At 37.9% G+C, this 11,405-nt stretch overlaps 1 protein-coding gene across 2 annotated transcripts in view; it reads left to right on the top strand.

The window, feature by feature from the left end:
• The window catches only part of NSMCE2 (NSE2 (MMS21) homolog, SMC5-SMC6 complex SUMO ligase), a 130,148-nt gene that overhangs the window by 93,611 nt on the left and 25,132 nt on the right, over window positions 1-11,405 (top strand). The window lies entirely within an intron of this gene.

Consider the following 11,405-nt stretch of genomic DNA (forward strand, 5'->3'; position numbering starts at 1 on the left):
TAAAGCTACCTTATTTTCAGCCCTGGGAAAACTCAAGTGCTACTGCTGAGTAAAGGTCATTGATACAAGGAGGTTTATTCTGCCTTTGTCTCCTTGTTTATCCAGGCATTGTGTTCACAAGTAACAAAGCCAAACTAAAGATCTCAGAATCTCCTAGGACTGTGCCCTTTTCACAGAAATCCCTACGTTGGGTTGCTACGACGTATGTTTTCTCACTACCCAGTTTGTGCTGTCTATGGTTTATTTTGCTTGTAATTATGTCAGAATAGCAGCACTTTATGTATCAGTGCTCACAGATGGGCTTTTCGGCTGCTTGTAATTTGTTTTGATTCAACAACACAGCTGCTCACCAGTTTGCACACACCTTCAAATATATGACTCCTTTTTGGATTCCTTATGCTAGCTGTTACCAGAGTAACAGGTTAACTGTAGAGTTGCACCATTTCTTCTTAAAGGCTTATAATGAAGCTGATTCAGGCCGGGTATCTACTTCTTCTGAGCTCTTCAGGCTGTTATCCATTACCCTCACATTAGCGTATCTAAATACACTAAACCTTCTTTAGCTTCATCCTTGGGGGCATACATACTCATGCTGCCTGCCACTTAGCCAGTCTTTTGTGATGTCTTCTTAAATCATCAGTTGATCACAAGTTCAGTGCCTTGAGACAGTTAGCATGAAATGCATTCAGTTGACAATTCAATCATGAAATGAGAGGCGTAAGTCCTAAAAAGCGCTAAAATAAAGGGCTTTGGCACTGCCATAAGCATGCTGTATTAATGCGTTTCTTTGAAAAATTGATTGGTTTCTCTTTAATTTACAATCTTGCAGCCTTAGAATTCCAACTGTTCTGCAGACTATTTGACCCCATACAGGGTAATTTCCATTGTATGTTACCGAACTTTTGCATAACACACACATTTTAATTTCTAGCAGGATGTGGAATTTCCAGACTCTCAGAACTCTGAAGGGCGGCTTTACTGTCATCAAACCTAAGACCCATTTTACAGGGTCTGTTAGGAAAGATTGCTAATGAGTTGGGCATATGACAACTGCTCTCACCAATGTGAGAGTTCATATAAAGAAAACTTTTTTTTTACCTAATGAAATAACAGGATGCACCAAAAAATCTCTTGGCTCCACATCTCTGCAACATGCTAGAAAGCAACTGCACTATAGATTCATAGTGAGGCAACATGAAAGAGGTTCTAAAAATAACATAAATATGACTCCGTTCTGTCTTAACCTCAGATCCTATACTGAAGTGTTGATCCAACTGAATTTGATCGGTATTTTGCAAATAATTGTCATGTGTAGGATTTTATTTTTCTCTTAAAGTATCTATCAGTAAATATTTACTATAAATAGCCACTACAAGCAAGCTGTTGGAACGCTTAATGTGATTTTGATTATGTGCCTGCTGGAAAGGAGAGTTTAAATATGAACAGCAGGAAGTGGTAATAAATCAAATGCATGAAACTTAATGACAAGAATATTTGGGCAGAAAACCTTTGGTTCTGTTTCAAATGTAGAAATGTTTCTCTTTTCTATTAAGCTTGGAAAGGAAGGGTAGGTTGCCATACCCTTGCTGGTTATCTTTCTTTTTCCCATGCTTAGCAGTGCCACTCGGGTTTTTGCTGTACTGTAATCTTCCTACCACCACAGTGTGGCAGAGAAATAGTGACACTCAGACAGCTGAGACTGGGGCTGCTTATTTGAAAGACAAGTACAATTTGGGCACTGAAATGTGTTTTTCTAGGTCTCCCTTTCTCCTATTTGCGTAATATCCCACACAGCCAATACCTTCTTTAAATTTTTCTATACTGTGGATACTAGCAGGGAATATATGAGCTGCCTCTGATGAAATGCTGTCTTGCAGTAATACCTATTGTGCAGATGGATAGTGGAGACCCAGAAAAACAAGATTTACTTCTACCAAAGTATTTTTGGGGACTCAACTCTCATGGGTTTCAGTGGAAGTTAGGCACATCATTATCTTTGTGGGTCTAGGTTTAAGTGATTTGCACAGGAACTTTCAGAAAGTGTGTCAGAACAGAGAAATGAATTCATTTCTCTCCTGTCACAGGTTAATACTTTTTTCTTCTGAACAGTTCTTTCTCAACAATGTCTTTTCCTATTTTCCCCGGTCAGTCTGTCTCTATACATACCTTACAGCAGAACACTATGCCTAGAGGGTATTTGCTGCCGGGTATCTCTGGCTACAAGCACCAGATGAAATGTCTGTTCACCAGAAGTAAAGCTGTGCAGATGAAACTTATCCCTAATGAGCAGGGACATAATTTTCAGAATTAGAGCGGCAGAGCCCATAAAGCTTTCAGAAAGCCTTTAAAGTATTTCTGTTCAGGTGGCGAACAAGTTGACATTGTTGAATTTCCTAAGTATGAGAATAATTTCAATAGATGTACTATTGAGCTACAGAATTAGTCTGGTCTCCTGACCCGTGGGAGAAAATCTGAAATTGTTGAGGGTAATAAAGTCTTTATCAGATTTGGAAAAAATAAGTCCCCTTCTGTGGCATATGAGGAGCTTTTTATTTCAAAAAGCAAGTAAATATGGACAAGGAGAGGATAAAATAAAGAAGAGAAGCAACAAATTTCATCATAAAGGAAAGTCAATTTAAAGTGACTTGGGAATCCATTCAGGAAAAAAGAGGTGTAACATAATAACTTGTTTTACTAAGTAAATTTAAAAAATATATAAAAAGAAGCTAGATGAGATTTGAAGAACTGTGTGAACTGTGGTATGCATCACCTTAGATTAATTCAGGGTAGCAGAGGTAAGTATAGAGATAATGCCTGCAGAAGAGGGGACTTCAGTAGACGTAGGTGTGCTTGGGCTCTGAAACTTGTGCCTGCAGACACGGGCAGCTGGGCACTGCCAGCCCAGATCCATCACAGGCACCGGGAGTGAGAGGGGTGCTCCTGCTTGGCAACCGGCAGTCTCCAGTCACAAAGTATTTGGTACCAAAAATCAAGGTGTTTCAGAAGGATTAAATAAGTTATTTTCTGTAAGAGATTTTTCCTTGGCTACACCTCGAGTGTTGTGTTCAGCTTTGGGCCCCTCAGTACCAGAAGGACATCGAGGCCCTGGAGTGTGTCCAGAGAAGGGCAACGAAGCTGGTGAAGGGCCTGGAGCACAAGTCCTGTGAGGGGCGGCTGAGGGCACTGGGGGTGTTTGGTCTGGAGAAGAGGGGGCTCAGGGCAGACCTCATTGCTCTCTGCAACTGCCTGAAAGGAAGCTGTGGGGAGCTGGGGGTCGGCCTCTTCTCACAGGTACCTAGTGATAGGACTAGAGGGAATGGCCTCAGGTTGTGCCAGGGGAGGTTCAGGTGGGAAATGAGGAGACATTTCTTCTCAGAAAGAGCAGTCAGGCATTGGGACGGGTTGCCCAGGGAGGTGGTGGAGTCACCGTCCCTGGGGGTGTTCAAGGGAAGATTGGACATCGTGTTTAGGGACATGGCTTAGTGGGTGACATTGGTGGTGGGGGGATGGTTGGACCAGATGATATTGGAGGTCTTTTCCTACCTTTAATGATTCTGTGATTCTATGGCTCTAAAGTGCACGTCAGAACAAGGACTCAGCTCATGAGGTCAAACGGGCATCGCAGTAAGAAGACTTTGTCATCCTGCACTTGTATTCTAAGAAATAACTCCAGGGAGGAGAGTTCTGACCTTCCCAAGAAGGGATCCCAGCAGCAGACTAACTTCCTTATGGAAAGCCTTCTGGATCCCATGCTTTTCTTCCCACCCTCTTCAGAAGCAGAATTTCAGTCTAACCCTCTCCAGGCAGATGTTACTGACAAACTGGGGGAGCAGGAAGGCCCAAAACAACGAGTGTTTTCTTTTCTGAGTCCCCAAATTCAGACCTCTGACAGTACAGCAAGAGGAAAAGGATCATATTAAAAATGAACAGAGAAACCTAAGAGATAATATACAAATTATACATCCTCTCCATGAATGCTGTGTTCATCTGCAGGGATCTTATCTTCAAAGGGAAACAGTTAAAGCAACATTCAGAGAGAGGCAGGAAAAATTATTAAAGACACAGAAAATCTTTCTTGTTTGTAGAAATCTAGACTGGAAGTGAAATGAAAGAAGAGAGGACCATAAGATAATGGATCATGCCAAGGAAACAAATTAGAGAGTACTATTTACTCTTACTCCTTATTTCAGATAGAGATATACTCTACAGTCTTCAGGTAGGTTTTATTTAAAGCTGCAGAATGGAAAACTCTTCTTCATTTTAAATGCAGCAGCTTAGAGCAATTCAATATAAAAGATGTGTTTTTGGAATACGTCCTTGAATAAAAGTAAAAGGTATTCTGAAAACCCAGAAGCAAAGCCTTTATTTACCAAATAATTCAAAGATCAAATAGGAAGAAATCTCATGAGAGGTTTTTAAAGGCAAGAAGACTTTAGATCTCAGTCTACCATGCTAAATAGCCAAATATTCAGATTGAAAGTGTTCATTACATATAGGAGAAAAGGAGACTTTTACAAATAGTTCCAAGAAATGCTCAAAAATTAACACATGAGTGATTTGGGGTCACATTTGTAAAGGTGTCCATATTATTAAAAGCAGATCTCATCCAAAAAGAGTTATTGGAGAACGGCACTTCAAGGAAATTATTCAAGACTCTTGTTAACATCGAAATTATTGAGAGAAAAAAAATATTCCATAGTGAACAGAGAAAAAGGTATATTTGTCAACAGTGATTACAGATGACAGAAATAGTTCTGGCTCAGTTATCAAGGTGTGTGTGTGTGCAGTCATAAATACAGGGGTGAATTTAGTAACAGGGTAATGATCACCTCCAATTCAGTGATGGCTACTACACTGCTGACAAGCGTGCAGCTGGAGCGTGATTACAAAAGTGTTCGATGTCCTTTCAGTCCACAGAGCAGCAGGTTCAGGTGACATGCTGAGTCACAAGTTTTACAGAAAATCAGTGAGGAAATAAATGAACCTTTATCTGACGTTACAGATGTTCGCTGGGTTAAGAAAACTGTTCGAGGGTTAAAAAAGAGGAAAACAACATTATATTTCTTAAAACTAGGATCTAACTTATAAATCAAAGACAAGGGAAATCAGCTCAATACCTTGATTTCTCCTATGAAACCTACAAATACCACAAACATTAGTGCTGCAGAAGTTCTGTGAGCAACATCAATAGCACTGTGTACTGAAGTGTTCATGTTCAGATTTGTATTGCACTTTGTAGAAACTCAGCCCACCTACCTGTATTTTGCAGTCTGCTAACTTACTAAGCACATTTCTAATATTGTTTGGAGGGTTTTCTTGAGTGATTGCTTTGTTGTTCCTATTGTGTTTATTTTCAAATTCCTCCCCACCCACCAGCCTGTTCCCATAGCTATACTATTCATATTTATGTATGCATTTATGATTTTTATAGGCGAATGTGTTCTGTTCTGTTCATCTCACTTAAGACTGGTATACCATTAGACTGGGTACTGCATATACACGTAGTAAGAAATAGCACCTGCTCGGAACAGATTATAGTCTAGGTGCAGAAATTCACTACTATTCCTAATTGTTCCTAATTTTTATAAAGCAAAATCCCCAAAACTGTGGCAATGGCCAGATCTCCTGAGTCCCAAACTCAGTATTGCTTTACCACAAGATTGATGTGAGCCTTGGAGAGCTCTTTGGGAGAAATATTGATGGTCTGTACTTATGTTTTGTGGTTTGTTGTTGTTGTTTTTAAATTATTATTATTATTACTGTGTGATGATTGGAGAATAGAGTGATGAAAAAAGGTCTTGTTTGGTTTTGTAAGTAATTAGTATTACACACTTTGAGTCCTATATTAAAGTAATACTGTTAAAACAAGATGGAAGGTGATGAATGGAAGACCCAAATCTCATTTAAGCAAAACCACCCTGTCAGAGCTGTAGGACAGAACTGAGAGTAGCATAAATTATTTTCTATTAAAGTTAACTCATTAGATAGAAGAGTTTTTATTAAAATAGAGAAGCAAAATGCGATCATGTGCTATTTACTCATTTTTAGCAGAAGTTTCGTTAAGCATACTTTATTTCATAAGTACTTGGAAGTGAGGTTTCACATCCTTTCTGAGTCTTTTGAAATATGGGCTCTTTTTGACATGGTAAATATCCAGCAGTCCCTTTGTCTAGCAGCACTTTTATTATTTTACTGTCCAGAAACTTAGGGATTTTATTTTGAAGCAGAAGGATCATCTTCTGTAGGAGTGTAATGGAAGGCATCTGTAAAGTATTCCCTGGGTTGCAGCAGAGTTTTCTGCCATTCTCACTGTGAGATTTCATGCCTGGATGGGATTTTTAGGATGACAACCAGCTCATTACTTGGTTATTATCTTTCACTGCCACTGTTTATGTTTTTTTTTTTTTTTTCTTCTGACTACATACAACTCCATTCAATATTTTGACTATATTTTGGAGTTTCCTTTAAAATTGTGAAACTAGAAAAAAAAATTGTAAAATTAGTTCCTCCTCAGCAGATTCATTCAGAACATAGCACATGATGAATGGTCTTGAATATTTCTACTGATTTTAGTATCCATCTTTGTTTGAAGTTGAATTTCCTTGCTTTAATCTAGTATTTCTCAGTATTGATACAGGAAATAGCTTCTTTGATATTAATGTACCAAAAATAACAATAGTCATTATCATGGGTACCATTGTGTCAGGACTGATGGGTGGCTGATGACTTTACAAGCCACTGCAACATAAACACGTGATAACTGCCTTTTACTTATTACTGTGTATATATATATATATATTGTTTCTAATCAATATATCTTGAAGTGTTTTACCAACAAAGTCACCTCAGATGAGGAAATTCAGACTCTGAAAGAGAAAGTGATTTGTTGAAGGTCACCCCAGCAGTTGTGCAGCCTCAGGAATATAGCTAAATGTCATGGAAAAACCTATGAGGAAATGGATCTTTCTTTAATTCGGGTTTTGATGGCTCTAGTGAATGAGACGTTGAACCATGCTCTGAGTCATAATGAAAGAATGATAAAAAGTGATCTGTTCATTGGTCTCCAACAATCTTGTGCTATCAGCAGCACAGACATCCCATGGGGATTCGTGTTTGTTTGTTTTTCAAAAGGATGAAAATATGTATATGAAAGACTGTTTTGTTGTGCACACCAGAGCTTAGCTTCAGGAAAGAGTGATGTTTTTCAAATATGTAAGAAAAGTAGAGCTGTTACTCCCAATATGCTGCACTGTGATCCTTCAGAAGATAGAAGTAATGCATTTCAAAATTTTTATAAAACAAAACCAAAAAATTATTTTTCTTTCAACCCCAAAGGTCAAATGCATTTGTTTTTTAAGAGGAAAAACTTAAAATGTTTGTAGTTGACATTCTTTCTCTCTTTTCATAACTTCATGGCAAACTTGTGGAGAAGTTACTGACTTAATAAAAATACATAAGCTTACACAGAAGCTTTTAATATGAAAAAGAAAAAACACACCCAAACCTGAGAAGGTAGTTATGAAATAACTTATGACGAAGTTATGTCTAAGGCATTTAAAAGATCAAAACTATTAAATAGATATTAAGCTATCTTCTTAAGAGATGATAGTCTTGTCCAAGTTCAATAGCTGTTCACATTCATCTCTTCAAAATGATTGTGAAATACTTGGATGGTAACGGGAACAGAGGGTTGGCAAACTCTCATGTCATGAATACAGTGCAACAGCTATTAAGATTTATTTGATGTTTTACATCCCTGAGTTTTAGATGAGTAGTCATTAAATTCAGAGGAAGAAGAAGTTAATTGACTTTGTAGTTCTCTTTGCAGCAACAGAATAGATTTCTCTTGGTGCCTTAGAGTTTTATGATGCGTAGAAAGAAAGAAATGAAATACTTTGGGTAGTTATCCTGTTAATATTCTTGATATAATACGCTATTTCCTGCCCCCGTCTTTGGATTCCAAGACTTAGGAAAATCTAATAGGAAATATAAGATAGGCAGTAAAATGAATTATAGTTTGGGAAGAGACATATAGAAAGGACTTTATGTTGGTTATGTGGGGTGGATGTCTTTCTACATGAATATACAGGAGCACTTAAAACTGTTTCGAAGAAGATTTGTACAAATGCTTTTTTAATTGCATGTTTTTAAAATGAAGGACAAGGCACAAGTGGTGTCAAGGAGTATTTTAGCAAGATGTTTCAGAATAATATTGCACAATTCCAGCCCTTCAAGGTGGAAGTATTTAATCACACTTGCTGTTATGAAATATTTTGTTATTCGAGTCAAAAGTATAGATATGAATAAATGTGAATGGAATTATATTTGGTTGTGGCTAATAAACTTAAAGGATTTTTAGTTTGATAGGATCTTGAATAAAGATGCTTATTTGCTTAAACATGAGGTCAAAAGGGTAAATTCTAAATGCATAGAGAAACCACAAATATATTTATGAAGCTCAACATTTTTAATTTCCCTGCTTTTTGATTTTGCTTTCAGTAAAATTCTCAGCCATATATGTTGAAAATGTTGAATATTACAAAATGTTATGTTGAAACAACATTTTACATTAAAGAGTAAGCAACTAATCAGACTAGGTCACAGTTTTCACCAGAGTAAATCCATTTTCTGTTTTTCTGATGAGAAAGAAAGTCACCGACTCTGTAATGCTCTGCCTGGTTCTTTGTGTTTTATATTTGCAAGTGTTGTGTTTTACAGGACCCATTTCTTTTCACACCAATGCTAAAAATGTCTGTCCTTAGAAGGTGGCTGTAGCATGTTTACTGCCTCCTGACACCGGTTACATGTGCAGAGTGCAACCTGTTGAAGTCTTGTCTTTGTGGTTAATATGGTCATCAGAAACCAAAATAAAAACATATCCTTGTGTCATAACGTTATACCTTGTAATTGGCATATCTTGTGCAATTCCTGCAGAGGGGATTTCCCTTTCTTTCCTGTAAACTGAAATCTTTCATGTAAGCACTGTTTAGACATACTCTTTTGTAAAACTGATCTTATCAGAATTATTCAGAGCTTCCCAATTCTCTACAGGCGTTAAGCAGTACTTACCACACTGGTATTTTAACTGGAAAATTGAGATACTTTGAAAAAGAGTTTTTTTTTTTTTTCTTTTTTTTTTTTTTTATGCCTTATATTTAATTTTTTGCAATCGAACAAAAGCTATTGTATTTCTGTGAAGACAGTGTACCGAGTAGCATATGTGGAGTTAGACAACTCCCTCCTAGGGATGTAAGGAATCCCTTGTTAGTTTATTATCCATTATTGCAACAGCTTATAAACAGGCTGTAAGTATTTTGTAAGTTTTATTGATGCTGGAAAATGATTCATTGAAATGTCACAGAATTAGCTTTATAAAACTTCAGAAATATGTCTCATTGTTATGCCTTACTCCTCCCTTCTTTTCCACCTACCAACCTTCTGCCAGCCCACTACCCCACTTCATATGTATTGTCATGTCAGAAAGCAACAGAAGTCTCACAAGACTTGTAAGATGTTAGTTCTTAAAGTTAGGAAATGCTAGAACTGCCATCGTTTTTGTCATTTTTTTGGTCTTTTTCTTTGTACTAGTTTTGATCTCATATCAGATATAGTAAGACTAGAATTCATTGAACAAAAAAATCCATTATTGTAAAAAACTTTTTACTCTAGCTGAGAATGAAAACTAACAAATCTCATTTTTATTATTATTATTATTTTTTTTTTTTCCTCAGGGGAGGGGTGGTGGTGAAAAAAAATTCCAGTAATGTTTGAACAATTTTTATTCCATTATAAACAATAAAGCACAATGAAACAGCTGCTTTGTCCTCATCTCTTGAGAAGACACCTCCAAACCTGCTGTAGGCAATATCAATAAATGTCAAGGGAATTGCCTGTCAGTGTGCTATTACAAACAGTTTAATATATGTGGAACCAGACAAAAAAAAAGAAAAAAAGATTGAAAGTCTAAAATTTTATTGGGCCTGTATGGTGGTCAGCTACTTTGGATCATTCGGGTTTGTGTTGTCCCCTGCACTGAAGAGGGAAGAAATGCCAGCAGAAGCAACAGCTGACAGTTCTCTTTTTGACTAGCCACTACTGAGAGATTTTCCCAGTGCTGAGCTTCTGGAATTTCAAGTTTAATTTCAGACACAAGGAAGAAATGAATTAGTAGAAACTCTGCTATTGCAGCTTTGGGTATTTCTCCTCGTTTCCCTTTCCAGACTTTCCTGTCATCCTTCATCCCAGCCTCTGCCTGTCACTCCCACCTTTCCTCCTTCAACCCAACTGCTGCTATATTTTTCATCTTACCATCCTAATTCTTGCCCAACTAATCCGCCTTGTGCATTCCTACCACTTATCTGATTTCTTACCTGAATCTGCCTCCCTTCTCCTTCCATCTCCTGTTCCTACCTTCCCGTTTCCATTCACTCATATTCTCTTCAGACTCAGAGTCTAAGCTACAGAAGAGATTCAGCCTTTGAGTCCTTCCATGTAAGGCAGTTAGTCCCTCTTCCTGATCATTTTAGTTGCCCTTTGCTAACTGCACTTTGCCCTTGCGATGCAAAAAACCAGAACTGCACACGATATCCTAAAGGTGGGTGCGTTGGTGTTTCACGTAGAGGCTGGAAGGCACCCAGCGTCATGTTCTTTATGCCAACCTCAATGGTGCCCAGCAGCCGGTTGGCCTCTTTCACTGGTGCTGCTTCAGGAGTGGTCATGACAACTCCAAGATCTCCTTCCTGATTTTCATCTACAAGTACTAAGTTCAGTACTGTGCAGCTGTGGTTTAGTTTATTTTTCCCGAGATTAATCGCCTTACACTTATCTGCATTGAAGCTCTTCTGTCAACTTTTTGACCACTTCTGTAAAGTCTTAATGTAGTTCCTCATCATCAGGGCAGCGCTTGACCATTTGAAAGAGTTCAGCAGCATCCTCACGCTTGGAGATTTCACCACAGTCTCACTTCTCTGGGTCACTGGTGAAAATGCTGAAGAAAATTGGTTCCAGCAGTGATCCCTAGGAGAGGCCCTGATCCTGAAGCAGACTTTTCTGCAACATCAGTGCATAAAAGGATCTCTGCTCAGTCCTGCAGAAACATGTTTTCTTTAATAATCTTTGGTGTGGATACCTCAGCTCCTGCTTATGAGAAAACCTTTAGAAATTTTAGATTCCCAAGTAATAATCTAGTAAAATAGTTGCAAATTTTTTTTTTTTTTTCCTAAGCTTTTAACATGCCCAGTACTCTGTGGGGATGTCAAGTGCCAAATCCATGGTATGATGATGTCCATTTTATTACCAAATATCTGATACTGGAGGTAACTGAATTCATCAGCTGCAACAGTTTTACTGATCTTTGAAATTCTATGTCTTGGCCTAATTTCATCTCATGACAGGCTTGTACCACA

The sequence above is a fragment of the Oxyura jamaicensis genome, chromosome 2 (assembly GCF_011077185.1).
Source record: "Oxyura jamaicensis isolate SHBP4307 breed ruddy duck chromosome 2, BPBGC_Ojam_1.0, whole genome shotgun sequence".
In the NCBI taxonomy this organism is placed as follows: Eukaryota; Metazoa; Chordata; class Aves; order Anseriformes; family Anatidae; genus Oxyura; species Oxyura jamaicensis.